Raw genomic sequence first — 18,946 nt, forward strand, 5'->3', positions numbered from 1 at the left:
ACATTCTTTCCTATTAAAATTATATGTGTCTTTTTTTGTACAAGACAGATCTAAATCTTCCATGAGAAATCAGCATTTAGGTATGACCTCTCTATTAGCTGGAATTTATATTTGGGGGTCAATATGGTATGTCTAAATTATACAGCATTTGCGGTGGGAAAGATGCTTTACTCCTAGAAGGTACAAAGTATGTAAGCACTAAATAATTCCAAGAAAATGATGTCATCCAACTGTTTTGAATTTCTCATGTATAAAAATTTTCTATTTTGTGACTTGGAGATTTTTATTTTTAGGTTTACTTGTAATTGTACTCCATTTAATTCAACAAATATAATTAATTTGTTACTAATAAGTAAGTTTTCTGTGGGCTTTCAGCTAAGTAATATTTAGCTCCAGGTTAATAGGAATTTGAGAACATACATGATTATATTTTATGAAATATTTGATATTACTCCACCCCGCTCCCTCCCTCGGTCAGTCCTCTTGTATTCTGTTATGATCAGGACTGACACTTTTCACATATAAAAGCCCATTTAAGGAATGTATCTTGTTTTAAAAACATACTACTGTTAGTGTCTTAATTTTGCTCTAATGCTTAACACATATGATACCTTTTTTTTTTTTTTTTTTTTTAAAGGCAAGTCTTGCTATGTATTACAGTCCTGGTCTGGAACTCACAATGTGGCACAGGCTAGCTGGAATTCATCCTCTTGGCTTTGGATCCTGAGTGGTGGGATTTTGGGAGTGTGAAATCATGCTAGGTCAGGATTCTGAAGAGAATAAATAGCCTAATGTTTCTCTTCACGTGTGGCTACACTGAGGAGTTTCTTGAAATAATCAATTTACCAGTAAAGATGTCAATACAATTATACCATTAAAAGGAATGAAAGGACTGTACCTATTAAAATCCTAATATGTTGCTGCAACTTAAATATAGCATCCAAAACAGTAACTATTTTAGAGTTTATCTTTATAAATTTTGTATGGTAACTAAAAGGCATATGTATAGAGGAAGTATAATGATATTTAGTAGAAAACTGTATTGCATTGTTCTTATTATATGCTGATATAGTCCCAGATCAATTAGATTCATGGAATAAATTAGTTCTTAGATGAAGATGATTTGCTCACATAATGCACAATGGCACTTCTGACTTCAGGTAACCCAATATTTTATAAGAAATAACTTTGGAGAGATGGCTCAAGGTTAGGAGCACCAGCTATTTTCCCAGAGGACCTGGGTTCATATCCCAGCACCCACATGGCAGCTCACAAATGTCTCCATTTCCAGGGGGATCTGATACTTCATACCAATGCACATAAAATAAAGTTAAATTTAAAAATATTTTTTTAAAAAAGAAATAACTCTGAAGGGCTGAGTTCTACTTCAGTACCTGGGTATTTGCTTGTTACCATGAGGTCCTGGTTCCATCTCTTTCACCAGAAGCAACACAAAAATCCTAATTAAGCAATTCAGCATTTTTACATTGAAAAGTGTGTCATTGGGGAGATTTCAGGATGAAGCCCTGTTGGAGGAAAGAAAATTGAATTTCTTAATGTGCAGTTGGTTCTATATTACTACCAGCTTTAATTTTTGCATCGAGGGGATGAAAACATACAAATCACATATACAGGACAATTATGTTGACTATATGAGAGTAAGTTTATCATGTATGTAACTCACGTTCTGGGACATATATGTTTTTAACTTGTGGGTACATCTATATTTCATTGCAATAATGTTCTATGATAAGAGTGCTCAGTGATTTCTCGTGAACATATACTTTTAAAATATGCATTTTATGATTTAGAATTGCAACAAACCCTAAAGTGAACAGATTCTAGTTCAATTTATTATCAATTTTGCTATTGTAGCTTACACTGATTCATTTATTACTTTAATGTCAACTTCTTGACTAAAGTACAACACATAATTGAATTTTCTATGGGAACTTCCTTGGAGGAAAGTTGGGAAACAGCCAAAGGTCCATAAATGTGTCTAAATTATTCTGAAAGATATTTCAGGGTGAGAAAGCACTGGAAACTACCTATGTGAAATTCAATTAATGTGCTTTTCTATTTGTAGATTTGAAATAGTATCAGGAAGGGCTATTTATTGTACCACACCAACCAATTCTTTGTGATGAAACAGAGAGGAAAAAAAAAATGCCAGTTTTACATGTCAAGGGCACAGCTCAGAGGGTTGGTCATGTCTAGCCTGGTGAAAGTTATCAATGGAAAAAAATGCATTTTCCAACAGTCTTATTGTGGAAAAAATTGCATTTTAAAATTCCAATATCTTGTTTTCAAGTCTTTCCATTATTTTAAAACAAATGCAATGAGACAGTGAACGTACCTAATGCAGTAATTGCCTTTGCCTGTCTGCTTTTGAGAAGGCTGCAACTATAATTCTTCCATTTCAGGGGCTCAACAAGAACAGAAAACGCTACAGAACTTTTCTTCCTTTCTGGTTAAGTGATACTGAAAATAACCCTGAGAGGGTCTAAACCATCTGGGGGCCTTCAGTTAGAGCAGCAGCGATTAACACAAGGGTGGGGCGGCACACACACATCTCTAAATGTGTGGACAGTCAAGGAAACCCTTTCGAAAACTAGACGCAATAAACGAGCGGTTTCCCTTTTCACTGCAACGTGTTTGAATGGTTGGGCCGGAATCGGCTACCTTTTACCATCGCAATACTGCACACGACTCCGTACGATTTTCCCCCCTCTCGTTTCTTTCTCGGGGAGAGAAGAGGGCAGGCTTGGAACACTGAATTAAGGAGCTTGCCACAGGTAGAGCAAGATTTAAAAAAAAAAAAAAAAAAGCAAACCTAAGAGACACGAGGACTTTTAGCGCGGACCGTGCGAGCGAGGCCTGTTTGCACCGGCCCGCGCGGACACCGTTTGGGCGCTGCAGCAGCGGGGACTGCCGGTGTCCGCCGGCCGGGCCAGCGCGCCCTCGAGGCGGCACTCGGGGCTGTCGCGCGAGTGCGTCACTGTCCGGGTCGGGCCAGGGGACGGGTCCGCTACGGGAGTGGGCGCCGAGCCGCAAGCAGCCGCTCTACCGTCCGCTGTCCCGGCTTCGCCTCCAGCGCGCCCCGCGGGGGCGGGGGCGGGGGTGCGGGCGGCTGCAGCGGGGACCCCGGGTGAAGGTCGGCCCACTGCAGCGGCGACACTCATCACTCTCCCGCCGCCTGCACTCGTCGCGGGAGCCGCCCGGCCGGCCGCGCGCCTAGGAAGCGCCGGTGACTGACGGAGGCGCCGCCCCCTCCGCCCCCGCCCCTCCCGGCGCCCCGCCCCGCCCCGGGCCGACACGTCATGGAAACACAGACGTCAGAGCCCCGCCGGCCAATCGGAGGCCGCCGCAGGAGGGGGCGGGGGCGGGGGCAGCGGCGGGCCCGGCGCGCACGGGGAAGGGAAGGGAAGGAAGGGAGGAGGGAGGGGCGCCGCGGAGGCGCGAGTCGCCCGCCCTGCACTCCGGCCACCCTTTCGCTCCCGCGCGCAGCCACTTCAGCTCTCCGGGCACGCGCTCGCCGGCCGGTGTGTGTGCGTGTGCGTGTGTGTGTGTGTGTGTGTGTGCGTGTGTGTGTGCGCGCGCCGCGCGGGGGGCGGAAGCGCCCTCGCCGGATCCTCCCCTTAAACGCCCTCTCGGTGAAAGCGCCAGTCCCGGCCGCTCCGAGCCGCGCTAACCTCCGCTCTCTCGCTCGCTCCCTCGCGCGCGCGCCCGCCCGCCCGCTCGCTGGCTCGCCCGCCCTCGGGCTCCCCGCGGGCCGCGTCACGTGACCGCGCCCAGCCAAGGCGGCAGCGGCAGCGGCGGCCGCGCGAGCATCGGCGGCGGCGGCGGTGGCAGAGGCAGCGGGAGGCAGCTGCGCCGCCAGCGTGGAGCGGGAGGCGTGGAGGTGTGGACCAGAAGGGAGCGCCTGACCGGAACGGGTGAGCGTCCCGCGCCCCCCGACCCCAACCGCACCCCACCCCACCGCCACCCCCGCTGCCTCGCACGGGTCCCCCCCGGGTCACCCGGTGCGCACGGGCCCCTGGCCCCGGAGCTGCTCGCAGCCCCTCGTGCTCGGCCGTCTGCTTCCCGGTGCCCCCGGACCCCGCCCCGGGCTGCACCCCGCCCGCGGCTGCCGCTGCTGTTGCTGCTGCTGCAGCTGCAGCGGACGGCGGCGCGGGGCCGGCGGAGGAGCCGCTGTGCCGAGCGCGGCGCGGCGCGCCCTGAGCGCGGCTTTGCGGAGCCGGGGAGGCGGGTCCTGCCTGCGGGGACGCGAGCGGCCACTCGGCGAGCGCCGGGCTCTGGGCGGGGGCCGGCCGGGCGCCGCCTCCTCCTTCCCCGCCGCCGCCGCCTCCTCGCGGTGCAGCGTGAGTAGGGAGCCCCGGCTGGTGGACGCCGAGTCTCTGGGCTCCTCCGCGGCGGCCGCCTGGTCCCCGAGGTGCGGCCGCACCTCCGCGTGGCACCCGGAGCCCAGCGAGCCGGCTTGCGGCCACGTCCCGAGACCCCACGCCGCCACCGCACGGTGTCCCGTCGTCCCCCCCCACACCCCACCCCCGCCTCGCCGACCCTCCCGCCCGCCTATCCTTCCTTGAGTCTTCCCTCCCTCGGAAACATGGTTCCCGCTGCGGGCGAGGTGAGTGGCGGCCGGTGGCTGCTGCCCGCGGCGGGGGCGGCCACCTGCGGGGGAGGCCGGGCGGAGCGCGCAGGGCGCGGCGGGGGTCCTGACAGCTGGGCGCGGGGTGGAGCGCGGCGGGTCCCCGCGAAGTTGCCGGAGCCGCCGGGCTAAGCTCCTGCTAGGGGACCGCAAAGGTGAGAAGGCTTCCTCCCCGCGCGCCCCGGCGCCGGCTTCCAGCTCGGAGTGGCCGTCCCGGTGGCTCCTGGGCTACACCCGCGCGGCTCCCCTACTTCGCCGGGCGCCGCCGCCGCAGCCCACCCCGGACACCGGTCGCCCCCACCCCGGCATGTGGTGACCTTGAGGGCAGCCGTGCCCGGCGCTCCCTCTCCCCGCGCCCCGGGGAGGGGTCACCCGTTTGATCCCCAGCCTCGGGCCCCCCGAGAGGTGCTGCCGGCGCAAGGTGAGGGTTCGTGCGTCGGTCCCCCGGAGGGGGTGGTGTGACAGATGCGTGTCACCCAGGACGGTGACTCCAGGCGAGTTGGAGAGCCGCCTGCACTCTGGCTGGCTTCGGGGCTGGCGTCTGGGCCCCCTAGGATGTTCACGGTTGCTTCCGATTCATGTTTATGTACTTAGTTTAAAAGGAATATATATATTTATTTATGTCTGCGCTGTCCCCGGAAAGGGTCAGTGAAGAGGAGGGTGGCATTCCAATTGCTGGGATGCGGAGAGGGTGGGGGCCCTTCTCTGTTTCATCTGGCAGGGGAATTTTGTGGCTTAGCTAATTAGCGACCCCTGCCTGGGTCTGCGCTTCGGCCCCTGCCTAGGTTGGTCTCTCTCTGTGCGCATCTCGTTCACCAGTTTACTGCGGGACTCCAGCATCGGGAGTGCGGAGATAGGACCCCAAGGGGGAGCTGGGGCTGCTCGGCCTGCCTAGAGGGGTCTGCAGGAGCGCCAAGGACGCCGACCTCGTCGGTGGGTTCGTTTTTTTTACCCTTCCTGTGGGCTAGGGCGCTGCAGACAGCCACCGTTGGCTGCTATGCATGCTACTTTTCTGGGTTTATTAATAATCTAATGGCTCCCGTTGGTATCGATTGCTGTTCCTGATAAATTAGTTATATGGATTTTTTTTTCATACGTGTGTAGGTATATGCACGTCTGGACTGCCTGCCTTTCAACATGGAAGGCTTTGTTGTGTTTCACCTCCCCCACCTGAGGACAGTCTTTACTTTAAAATAAGGCTCTCGCTCAGCGTAGGTGTATTTTGTAATAATAAGCACTTGTAAGGGCCTGGTTTGTATAAAGCGCTCACAGGGCATCCCTTTGGATGGTGGCCCATGTGAGTGAATGGAGAGCCTTCACTTGCTGTGCGACCAGCCTTCCCTAGGGAGACTCCCTGTCCTTGTGTGTGGCAGGGACAGGATTGGGGGAATTACAGAGGGATTGGAGGAGGAGAGCCGGCCTTTTATGCTAATTAGTTTAGCACCCCCACCCCAATCCCTCTTTTTCCCCCCCTCCTGATGAGTTCAAATTTGAAGTAAATAGAAATTATTTTTTTCTTATCGGGAGTTCTGTGAAAGCTAATGTATGAAATGGGCCTTTTAAGCCGTGTTTTCAGGGAGCCGGTTTAGTTTTTCCCTTGCTCTGGATAAGACAGTTAAATTGCTGTCATTAAGGGTGGATCTCTGTCCTGATTTTGGCTTGGGTGTAACTGCAAAGATCTTTGAAAAGTAACTGTTATTTTCTACCATATAGTCTGCAAAAGTGAGTCACATTCGGGTGAGATGAGGACAGAGCGCCACCTTTGATTTAAAATTTTGTTAACCACCCCCTCCATCGATGGTGAAAATTAAAGTGTGCCTTCTTCCCGCACTTGTCCTCACCCGTGTGTCCATTTAGAAGTAAGGGGTTTCTGTCTTCATTTTTCTATATTCTATAATTTCTAGATCTTGAGAGGAATTTCAACAACCATGTGTGGAACCGTGGTGTCTTGTTTTTAGTTGAAGCATGAGACCTTACATACACAGCCCTCTAAGATGAGGTGAGGAACTGACTCGATTGACTCATGTTGATAATAAAATAAGAGGATATTGATAATCTAGATCGACCAAGGAAAGGAGGCAATACAGCAGTGTTGTCCACTGCGTTTAGTCATTCCAGCAAATTCCAGTACCTACCAGCATGGTAGTGCTTTTACTTCATCTTTTTTTTTTTTTTTTTTTTTTTTTTTTTTTTCCTTTTAACTGCTGAACTATGAACAGGTTCTAAAATAAACACTGAAAATGTGGTGGAATTATTTTTCTGGCCTGAATATGATATAGTAATTCTTTTTCATTTGATATCTTATTTTTACCTGCCTTTCATGGTTTCACCGGGGGCTTTTAATTACGTGCTTTCATACGAATGAGAGTTTAATCGAGACCATGTTGGAAAAAGTGGTTTCTGCGTAGGGCTCCTTACATGCATTGCATGTAAAAATAAATGGAATTTTTCAGCCTTGGGGGAAAGAGATAGAGTAGTGGCAACTGTACTAATGAGATATCTGTGCTCTCTTTGCAGCCTTCTCCCTTCTCAAGTCCAGAGTTTAAGGTACACTATCTCTTTAGACAGAGGGATAATTCTTTGTCATTCATAGAACACAAGAGAAAAGGATGGAGCTTTTAAATAATGGGTAAATTAACATAGATATTACCTAATACAGATTTTAATTACAGGCCAAAAGCTATTATTGCTGTATTATCCGCATTTAAATTTTAATTCAACATGTGTGAGTTCTTCTGACTACTGTAAAATGTTAGATGTTGAGCTGTAGATAAGTATTAAACTATAATTAAACAAAAAATCCGTTTGAGATGCTAGATTGTTTATGCCTTTACTGCTACAAGGACTCCTTGAAGCCATAGTATGTGGCTCTAGTAACCTGTAACATCTAGAACCATTAAGATAATGCATGCAGGATAATAAAAATAAATATATTTTGATAAAATCCTTTACTTAGGGATTCAGTTGACTAATTTCCTTGGGCAAACTTGTTAACTTCATTTTGAATGAAACAATCTCTTATGGGAAAAGAGTTTTACACGGATTTGTCACTCAGCAAAACTATTATAATATTGAACATAAAAACATTTGGCAATTTTTCCTATATTTTATACATATAAGGTTTAAACTGGCATTTTCATCTCTTACAGAATTTGAAATTAATATGAAAAAAAACAGTTTCTGCATCTCATATAAAAATATTTACTTGATTAGTTGGAAGGAAAAATGATTTTCTGGTAAATGTCTTATAGAAAGGTACTATTAATGGCTTATTGGGATTTACAGACTCTGAGGTAACATTACAAGGAAAATTTTTAAAAAGAAATGACAATTTCTTAGTCATTAGAAATGGTACTTATACATACATACTGAATATACTGCTTTAAAATTTTTGTTATAGAAATTACCAATGCAAACTGACTATCAAAGTTAAATGACCATTTTGACAACTCAGAGTCTATTCATAGTCAGTATTACCATACGAGAAATAAATCTTATACATGAGCACACTAGGTAAATAGATGGAATTCTTGGGATTTTTTTGGGAGGGGGTTCAGATTCTTACTATTTAGGCCTGGCTGGGCTAAAACTCACTATGTAGACCAGGCTAGCCTTGAACTCATATATAGATCCACCTGCTTTTGCCTCTAGAGTGTTAAATTAAATTCTTATGTTTAATACTGAAGCATAGAAGATACTCAGTAATACCCGAAATTTAATAGTACCTGAAAAATTGACTCAGTAGTCTTTCTTCATTGTGGGTTGTTGGTTTTTTTTTGTTTGTTTGTTTTTTGTTTTTTTGTTTGTTTTGTTTTTTTGTTTTTTTTTTTAAATACTTTTCTGCAGATACTCTGTTGTATAGTATAGTAGCTTTTCAGGTTTCACTCTTGTTGATGCTTTTATACTAGTGACTGAGAAATGCTCATAGTTGTTTAGTGTTTAACATGCTGTGCTGCTTAAGTCTCATAACAAGTCATTTTTCAAATGAGATACATAAATAATTATACCTCCCCCCTCCAACCCCCCCAGTAGTCAAAGTGATTTATCTAGGTTCAGTGTCACATAGCTAACAGATAAAACAGCCAGACCTGGACTATAGATTTTATCCACAGGTGCCCTCCTAGTTCTGCTCATTGCTCTTCTCTCTTTATGTCTTTGTATATGTTTACAGGTATTCACATTATATTCATATTCATATTACATGAAAGGTCAGCTTCTGATCAGCATAAATTTACTAATATAATAAAAACAAATTTACTTGTCTTAACTTTATAGTTTAATTATTGCTTATCCTTGGAATACTATAAACAATTCATACATATCCTGATTTGCTTAACAGTGTGTGAATGAATACGAACATCTGTAAAATATTATAAATTTATTATTTTTTAAATATCTCTTTTTCAGTGACATTGTTTTGTTTTGCACCAACCTAGTTAAAAATAAAGTTAGTGTAAAAAAGTTCCTTCAAATCCTGTAATGTTTTATGCACTTGTTTTTCCACCACAGATAAGTTATCTACATATTTTTTAGAATATTATTGTTAAGCAGTGGAATTTAGAAATTTAAATACATCCCCAGTGAGGAGATCTTAGTTCATGAAATCCAAAAAAACCTTGTTATAATTCTCTCTCACACAAAAAGGTAGTTGTTCTTAACTGTTAGTGTAATTACCTGGGACAGTTACTGAGAGCACAGGTCCCTTGGCATCGCCCCTGCAATCCTGATTCAGCAGATTTGGGGTGGGGCCTACCAGTCTGCACTTTGAAAAAGAATAGTGATAGTAAATTAATAAGTTAGGCAAAATTATAACATTATTAAAAATCCTTTTATGACTCAGGAGGAAATCTTTGAGGTATTTTAAGCATAGTCAAATTTGTGTTTGTAAATAGTTTGACTTGTAGAAAAGTTTGATTTGTTGGCTTGGGTAGTTTTGTGACAGTTGTAAAAATTGATAGATGGAAAATCCTCTCTTATCTGTGTGTACAGTCATCTTGCAGAAGACCTGTCTGTGGTTACTTATACAACACTGTAAACTCTCAATATTCTTTTTTATTTTCATGTCTAAATGTCTGTCTTCAGAGGATTTGAACACAGGCGATTTATGTTGTATCATCATAGTTTTGCATTTTTAGGGTTCAGTCTAGCTCTTGTTTTATTATTAGTGGAGAAAGTCCTTCTAACACATGGACATTTAGGAAACAGCTACCACAAAAACAGCATGTTAGTCCTGATGTTCTTACAAGAATATTAATGATACTAGGTTGCTAACTTACCAGCTGTCCACCAAAACAAAAGTTAGTGTTGTTTCACTTACACGTTAATAATTTGTGTAGTTAGGTAAGCTCCATCTCATCTGGGTGTTAAGGCTGCTTTAACTATATATGGAATAACTGCCTTTAATAACTTTCCTGATTAAAGTCAGTCTTTAAAAGTGATTGTTTTGCTTTATGTATATCAGTGTATTAAATAGCCCATGCATTAAAATGAAAGTAATTTCAAAGCCTATCTCAAGACTACTGAACTTGTTTTTATTTTTAAAACTTAGCTTACTGGTTGAGCCTTAGGGAGCAGTTAGGAACCATGGGGTATAATTTACTAATGATTATGGAAATCCAAATTAGTATTTTTGGCAGAGTGAGGAGACTTCTCCCTATAGTCTCTATAAGCTGTTGTCTGTTGAATTTTCCAAAAACAATGTTAACTAAAGAATATATGATGTTTTGAATTACTACTTTGGTAAGAAAATTATTTGCTATTTGTAAGTATAGCAACTTCTAACATTGTGGTTTCTGCCAGTCTGGGATTCTGGTTTTGTATTAATGTTACTGTCACCTGGGACTCTAGAGACAAGGAGCATACTTTTGAATGGACCACTACCTGCTTACACTGTGAAATCTGAGATTATGCTCTTCACTGAAAACTGGTGTGACTACAGGACAGACCTGATAAATTTAAGAATAAAATGTATGTTTTCTGAAAAGTCAATCCTAGAAACAATTTGACCATTTAACATACGGGGAGCTTTTGCAGTGTTATTGTTAGCAGTGTAGATCTTTTCAGTTTATTAACCCAGAACTTTCTCCTGCCACAAGGACTAATGGGTTTGTTTTCAAAGTCTCTCAGTTTTTTTGTTGTATTCTTCTTTTTATATTTGGTCTGTAGTCTGTTGTCGTTTTTTTTTTTTGTGTGTGTGTGTTTTGTTTTGTTTTTTTATACTTTATCTGACATTTCTTCACTAAAACATTTAGTAGTTCCTCCTTTCTTTTTTAAATGTCATACAACTTATTCTGGAGGCCTTGCATCAAATAAGTAACCAGTGTTATCTAAAGTGTGTTTGAAAACTCTGACTCTTAGAAATATTAAGAGTTTGATGTGTGGAAGGTGACAGAGCTAAAATCTAAGGTGTACTGTTTATGCAGTTTTCTTTAATGTGAGAATATAGATAGAACCTGTCCGTATGTGCTCAGTGTTTGCTTCTATCTCATAGACCACCTTGGTGGCACACCTCTCCTCTGTCAGCCTTAATATCTCCTAACCAGGGTCACAACATTACACCAAACCGATTCTGTTTTGTGGCGCTGAGCAGTGTGCGTGCACAGCGGTGTTGACTGTCCCTGGAGACAGCCTTATAGTGTTTCCCCACCCCCTTTATGATGACTTCATCATGGATTTCTTCTAAACTGAGAAAACTCTGGGTCTTCTGGTCCAAGTTTGCCTATTACTCAGATCCCAGCACCTGCCCACTCTTTGTAGCGTTCTTCATTGATTTGCCTGTCTGAATCCCTCCTAAGTCTCTGCTCTTGACTATACGCCTATTTCTCTTTCCTTACATGGGTTTGTGTGTGCCTGTGTAAGCTTATGTGCCCCAAGTGTGTGCGGGTGCCCACAGAGGTCAGGGAGTAGCTGGATTCCATTGAGCTGTTGTTGGCAGTTTGAGCCATCTGATGTGGGTGCTGAGAACAGAGCCCAGGTCCTATAGAAGAGCAGCAAGTGCTCCTAACTACTGAGCCATCTCTTCAGCCAGCGTTATATACCTGCTTATGGTATATATCCCCTTCCTGTGAGAGTTTTCATCTGGAGGTGATATGGAGAAGTTGAGACATGTGTTCATTGAAGATGTTGTGTAGACTTGTAGACAGCATATGTTCAGTCAATGTTTTTTTGCACATGGATTGTGTGTCTTTTGCTAAGGTATAAATAACAGAGAAGCTTGCAGAAAATGGAAAATTTCCAGAGCCTATTATCTTTGACTTTTTAACCCTGCTCCTTTTGCTTCGAGGCACAGTCCGTTTTACTACTGGTAGAATGATTGGTTTCCTTTTCATTGAATATTACTAGGACAGTAGAATTTAGCTTCTATATAGGGAGTGCTTTCCATTTTTAAACAGTGTGTTATATTTGTTCTTATTGGACTTTATTCGTATTCTAAAAAGTAATTACTGTTAAGATTTATATTTTTAATCAAAACATGTATGCAACTCAGCTCCCAAAGAATTAATAAAACACAAAAGAACAAGTTATTGAGGAGAATATATTTTTTAAGTAACTAATTTCATTTTTGGTGTGTGCTATCTTTGTCTTTCATTTGGATTAATGTTGAGATGTGCTTTCTGGGTCTGTATATAACCCATGGGTATAATGCATGGTGTAAAAGGACGTACTTTGAAGCATATATTGTGGCTTATAATGTAAATGTTATATTCTTGCAGCTCCTGTTTATGGGTAGAACTGTTTGTGGAGCTGTAGTTACAGTTACAGGTTCTACTGTTTTGGGAGGGGGTTTTGAACTGAGAGTTAACTGTTAGTCAGTCCATGACCTACTGTCCAGTCACTGTGGGCATCAGGAAGAAGTTTGATACAGTCTGCTAAAGTTGAAAAGTACCTGCCACATCTGTCAATTCTCTGGAATGCTAATTATATACACACAATATTAATTTCAAGCATCAAGCGATTATATAAATTTACCACGTATTATCATCACTCTCAAGATACTTGGGGGACCTCTATAGACATTACCCATTATCAGTAATTAGCATATTATGCTAATGTTTGTGTATTTTAAATTTTATACATGCAGTTTTTGAAAAGGTTTTAAGGATTTATATTTTGTGCTTACTATTTTCTTTAAAAACTTTTAATTTTGAACACTATCCTACATAGGTCCACTTTATTATGATTATATTTATGCCATCCTCCTTACCCGGTTACCCCTTCCTTTCCTTCTGATTCTCTTCTTCCCAGCTAACCTGCCTGTGGCTTCACCACGAAAGAAAACCATTAACGTTTCCCGAGAAGCTTCTCGGGAAGGGGTGGTGCTCTTGTATACCTCTTCGTGATAGCATGTGGAAGGGCCAAATCCTGTGCTATGTTTTCATAATTGCAATATCATGTCTGGATGGCAATGCTTAATGGAATTCCTTCCCATCCTCCAGCTCAATTTGTTGCTCCCGCAGTGTTCCTTGGGTGTGTGTGAGACAAAGACAGAGACACACACCTTCTTTAGGGTTCAGGACACAACAGTTACTTACTCAGCATTTGACCACATAGACGTCTGCATTAACTGTCACCCTCCACATCAAGGAGCTTCTCTGCTGCAGGCTGACTACCACACTGGTTCACAGGTATAAAAATAAAAAACTTAGAAGGCAGTTTGACCACACATTCATTTAGGGAAGCAGTTACAGTGTGTCCCCTTCGTAGGACGATGGCCTCCTTAGGCTTTCAGCAGTTTTCTAGTACCAGGCATTCCGTCATGTGGGACAGGCCTCCAGCCCAGTTGCAAAGCAGTGGATTATCCCCAAATAGTTGTGCTGCGTGTGTAGATATAATTTAATAAGGTGTTACAGAACGTATTGACACTGTTATGAACTTTACAGTTGTAATCGTAATACGCCTGAAAGGGATGCATGGGAGTGGTTTTGTTAGTGAAAAATATAAGGGATTTGAAGGCAGCAGTTAATAGTACCAGCAAAAGTACACTGGGCGAAGGCAGGCAGTCTTCATCCTTTTGATCCAGAGTACACGGGTGCTACTGGCATATATGGAGGGCTGCCTGCTGGTGCCTAGAGTTGTGTGAGGTCACCTATCCCTTTGCTGCTGTTCTGTCCTTTTCTTCTCTATCCATGCTGTGACTACTCTTTTGTTCCTATAAAATGTGCTCATGAACGTCAGGTAGTCTGTATACTCAAAACAGCTAGTGCCATGGTAGAGAAATACTGAGGGAAAGGGCCAGTGTGTACAGAGAAGACAGGGACCAGGATGGCCAGCCAGTGAAACAGCAGAGGGGCGGGGGAAGGGGAAGGGCTGGCCAGCATGCTGAGGAAGAGGAGCTCTCAGCATCAGACTCCAGGCCCGCTGGTCCCCTCTACACACAGCAGATAGATAGGTTGGGTTGCCATTGAGTTTGAACACCAGTCGTTTGCATGTGTAGGACACTGGGACCCACCCATTTCTCTGTCCTTGCTTAAGCACTTTCAGTGTATTGTTAATGGTATTCCTGTGTGTGGCCACATGTAAAGCAGTCACTTTGCTTTCCCCTTTGTGATGTTTCCTGGAGTTGGAGGAAAGTGTTGATGGAAGGAGTATATGAACCCTCAAACGGGTAAAGCAGGGCATGGTGCTGTCAGCGTTACTCATAAAGATGAACATAGGTACTGCTGATCGCCTTGCCATCGTTGTGGTGGTATACCCCAGCAAGTCAACTTAGAGGAGAAGCTGGTTTGGGTTCCTGATTGCCTTGCCCCGTTGGTCTGGGCCTGTGGTAAGGCATGATGAGGCAGAAGCCTGTGGTAGATAGAGGACTAGATAGCCCCAGGGCAGCCCCGAAGCAGGGACTGGGCAGGCTCCAGTGTCTCCTTCAAGGGCACACCCTCACGTCTCCCAGTGTGCCCACTGCCTCACAGGACCCTAGGTTGGTAACTAGGGTGGGCGTGGGAAGCCGTATCTACGATCTGAAAAATAAGAACTAATGAGTAGTGAATAGATAGAAAGCATAGCCTGTAGTTGCCTCTGAGTAGAAAGTGATGTTTGACAACTAATGGGGTTGTTGATATGTAAAAGAGCATTGTGGATCTTAGCTCTAAACAAACAGTGTGCTTAAAACTTTGTCAAAACTACAGATGAATAAATGTAAGTGTGTATCCCAGATATGTTCCTGTGTCTGTTTGCAGTCTCCAGTGACTTAGATATACAAGCCATGTTATTTTGGGTAAAATAATTAACTTTTGTAGAAGCATAAAGGAATGATGCAGATTATGACTGAACGTTTGTTTGTTTGTTTGTTTGCAAGGATATTCTGTGGACACTTCGCAGGTCTGTTTTTCTGCCCTTCTTCATTTCTCCTTCAAGCCCATCCTAATTCGAGTTAAAATTCCTAAGTCCTTTATTAGAGAAACAGTGGATTGCCATCCATAATATCATAGTCATGTTTTAGAGCTACTTTTTCCTGACACCTAAGTAATTCCAGTTACTCTGACCAGAAAAGGGAAATGTAAAATAATGGAATAAAATGAATCGCCATAGACCAACTTTTTACCTGTAACCCACTGTTCTCAGACAGTTAAGTGGGTGGGTTCTGTGGGGTTTGTGGGTAGGATAGTCCACAGAAAAAGATTTAAGGAGTTATTGAGTGCTTTTGAAGGTTATTTGGGCTGGGGAGATAAGTGAATGAGTAAAATGTTTTGCATACAAGTAGGGACAGGAATTCAGATCTCTAGCACCCACTAAATGCCAGGTAAGCATGGAGGCTCACTTCTGGTCCAACCTCGAGAGTTGGAGACAAGGAATAAGCTGACTAGCTAGAGTAGCTGAATCAGTGAGCTATGAGAGACCCTGCCATCGTAAATAGAGAGCAAGAGAAGGTACCTAACCCATCATCGGCTTCCATATGCACGTGCACACAGGTGTGTGTGTACCTCTACACATGAAAATACACATACCGCACACACAGTTATCTACAGATGCTAACGTTTCACTACCTAAGATACAGAGTAATGTAAAAGGAAAAGGAAGTCAGACTGGAGAGACAACGGCTCAGTGGTTAAGAGTGTGAGCACTGGGCCCGAGAGGACCCAGGTTTGATTGCTAACAACCGAGTGCTGGCTCCGAACCCTCCTATAAGTTATTTCCATGGGATCTGATGCCCTCTTTTGCCCTGCACAGTCACTGGACACACACGTGGTGGTGGTACACACACTACATGGAGACAAAGATAAAAAGAATTTTTAAAGAAAAATCAGTTATTCTGTGTCCGATAAACAACCAACTTTAAAAATTAATTATTTTGGTGCCTAAACTGTATATGTTTTCACATCCTTGAAGTAATAAAATATGAATATATTGTTCTTTAAAAATTGACATGATTTCCCCTCTATAAGTTTTCTCTTTGTAAATTGACCTGCTTACTTGGAATGTTTTGGTTTTCTTCTCTGTTAAATAATCTCAGTGTGAGTCTTTAATTGTAGGACTTTGTCTCTACTTATGACCATGCCCTTTATCGTTATTAAATTTTTTAAAAATGTGGTTTTTTGATACATTGCAGTTTCCAGCTTCCCAGAGTCAGGTGTTTTGGAATTTTTGTTTTTTCTTGTTCTGTATATAATGTTTTCTACCGGTTTACAAGTCTTTCCGCTGCCTCAGACACCCATCACACTTTTTAAAATTGTATACCTGTTCGACACTTCCAGGAGTGTTGAATCTGAGAGTAGAGAATGTTAATGTTCCTATCACTTGCTCTTGGCGTGGTGCCTGTTCATACCTGTGAGATTTGGTGTGACTATCAATGGGCTTCTTGTATATAGTGTTGAGCTTGTGTCCACTGGCTTCTGATCCTGTAAGATATTTGTCTCTGCTCCGCTCTTACGAGCACTAGCTTCTCTTCTAGAGGCCCCAGGTTCCATCCCAAGGATGCACATGGTGGCTCACAAATGTCGTAACTGCAGTTCTGGGGGATCTGATTCCCTCTTCTGGGATCTTCAGGTACCAAGCACACATGTGTTGCACAGACATACATGCAGGTACTAGTACACATAAAATAAAAGTAAAATGTTAATTCCATCTTTTAGAAGCATCTGTGTGCTCAGAATGAGTGTTTATCAACAGTTCCTGCTTTCCTGCTTAACTTTGAGTTGACTGACTTGTTAGCTGAATGCTACAAATGAGAGTTTGTCACATCTGCTGCTGTATCCCTTTCAAGGAGAATTGGCTGCCTGTGCAGATAGAAAGATGTGCTCATATAAGGGGCAGTGACTAGGAAGAGTCAGAGAGTCATGGCCTAGACCAGAACAATGTGGTTTGCTTTTTTTTTTTTTTTTTTTTTTTTTTTTTTAGAACAGAAAACTACAGACTTTTAACACCTATCTAAATTTATGGAGACATCTATCTGTGTGGAACTAATAATATATTGATACATTGCAGGTCAAATAAAATTGTGAAATTGTGGGGACATTTCAAAGTATTTTACTAGATTTTCATATGATATTTTCTGATTTTGTTTTTCAAACTTAAGATTTGGAGTGGAGGATAATTTTCTTAAATATGGGTTAAGGTGTGGGGTTTTTGTTTGCTCGTTTGTTTGTTTTTGTTTTTGTTTTTGTTTTTTTTTTTTTTAACGTGAAGACAAGATCAGGAGTTCAAACCCAGACTGGGTACGTGGCATTCTGTCTTATAAAAAAGACAAGGAGACAGAGAGAGGTGGAGGAGTGTGCAGGGGTGAGTGGGGGGGGGGCGTTGCCGGGGCAGTCATGGTGGGACCCCTCTGGAAAGAGACTGCAGCTGTGACCCTGCACGCCCACTGCTGCTTCTCGGTGTCCGTCCCTCATGAGGGTTTTCATCGGGTGTTCTTGCTACAACCAGTATTGTGTGTGCACCTGTCGTCCTGGCTTGTTCCCTTGCCATTTCTAGCTGTTCCTGCTTTTCCTTACAAATCAGAGGAGCATTCTGGGATGCAATTTTAGACCTCAGCCGTGTTGCTGCCATTGTCCCAGTTCTTAAAATTTGCTCCTGAAGACTTTCCTAAGTGGCATGGAGCTTTCCTTGTGTTTCCACATAGAGCCAAGGCATGGTGAGTTAAATTCTGCCTGCAATTGTATAATGCCGGGCTTCCCCCTGCCCCCTTTTTGATACATATTAATTTTTGTACTATAGTTAATTCAGATTGCATGGTTTCCTAAAAAAGATGCTGTTGGCTGAAGATACTTGTCCTGAAAGGAGTTTAAACTGTTGACAAAGTTCTTTGACCACACTCCTACATTCTGTTTGCTATCAGCTGCTAGCCCCGTTGAAATTATATTGGTTTTAGGGTTCCTGGAGATATTTATTTAGTTGAAACTGCAAATATATACAAGAAGCTGGAGGTCATCATTGAAAGGCACAGATAATACAGAACTGTGGGCTTTTGGATTAGGATGGCAGCTACAGGAGTGGGATGTGGTGGGAAAGAGACAAGAAAGGGTTGTGTAGTTGGTTGTACCATTTTCCCATTATTAGCTGCTCATATGTAAATCATTGGGAGTGCAGAGCAAGTAGGCTTTTTTCCCCCTATGTAAGTAATAACATTTAAAGAAAAAAACATGGGTATAAAAGAAGTGTGCCATAATGTACTCTTTAATGTTGAAGTCAATAAATACCAGTCTTGGCTAGACATGGTGGCACACTCTATTAATCTCATCACCCGGGACGCAGAGGCTGTCAGATCTCTCCAGGCCAGCCTGTCCCAGGACTGCACAGTGAGACCTGGTTTCAGAAACCTTGAGTGCGGAGTTCCATTCGTGGACTGATTGCTTCCTGGAATGAGAAAGAATGAAAGCAGCAGCAGGGATAGAGGAAAGGTTAAGAGCTGCCGGTGTTTTCTGGGCTAGCCTGGGGCAGTTCATCCTATTTCCTGAACCATGTAAAACGAAGTAGAAAACCAGGAAATTGGCAGAAAAGCATTTTAAGAAGCCAAATTCCTCCTGTCAAAACTCCAAAAGCCTCTTTTCAGTTTACGTGTTTACTTGGCATGTGCACTTATTTTAGAGTCATTCCTGTAAAATTTTCACAATTAGTTTCCTAATAAATATATTGCAAATGACAGCACAGATTTGAGAAACAAAACTGTTTGGAGGCAAGCACATGGATAGTGGTTAAAAATCGAAATTTGACGTCGTGATGGCAAAAGATGACATTTTTTAATTGATGAGATAGAACAGTCCTGGACAGTTGGTTGCAAAACATTAGCTCTGCTGTTCTCCATATCGGGAAAGCCATCACTTGGAGTTAACATCATTTAGACCCTGAAACTCCTTCACAAAGCCCCCT

General features: G+C 43.6%; 1 protein-coding gene across 4 annotated transcripts in view; it reads left to right on the forward strand.

The window, feature by feature from the left end:
• Positions 1–3,824: 3,824 nt before the first annotated feature.
• The window catches only part of Atp2b1 (ATPase plasma membrane Ca2+ transporting 1), a 97,694-nt gene continuing 82,572 nt past the window's right edge, over positions 3,825–18,946 (forward strand). For 3 of the 4 annotated variants that reach the window (XM_051206364.1, XM_051206367.1, XM_051206368.1), the window contains exon 1: positions 3,825–3,935. The gene's annotated coding sequence lies outside the window, so the exon portion shown is untranslated. Of the gene's footprint in view, positions 3,936–4,564; positions 4,628–18,946 lie in introns of those variants that run through there. The other variant, XM_051206365.1, reaches the window with a different exon arrangement.

The sequence above is a fragment of the Phodopus roborovskii genome, unplaced genomic scaffold, assembly GCF_943737965.1.
Source record: "Phodopus roborovskii unplaced genomic scaffold, PHOROB, whole genome shotgun sequence".
In the NCBI taxonomy this organism is placed as follows: domain Eukaryota; kingdom Metazoa; phylum Chordata; class Mammalia; order Rodentia; family Cricetidae; genus Phodopus; species Phodopus roborovskii.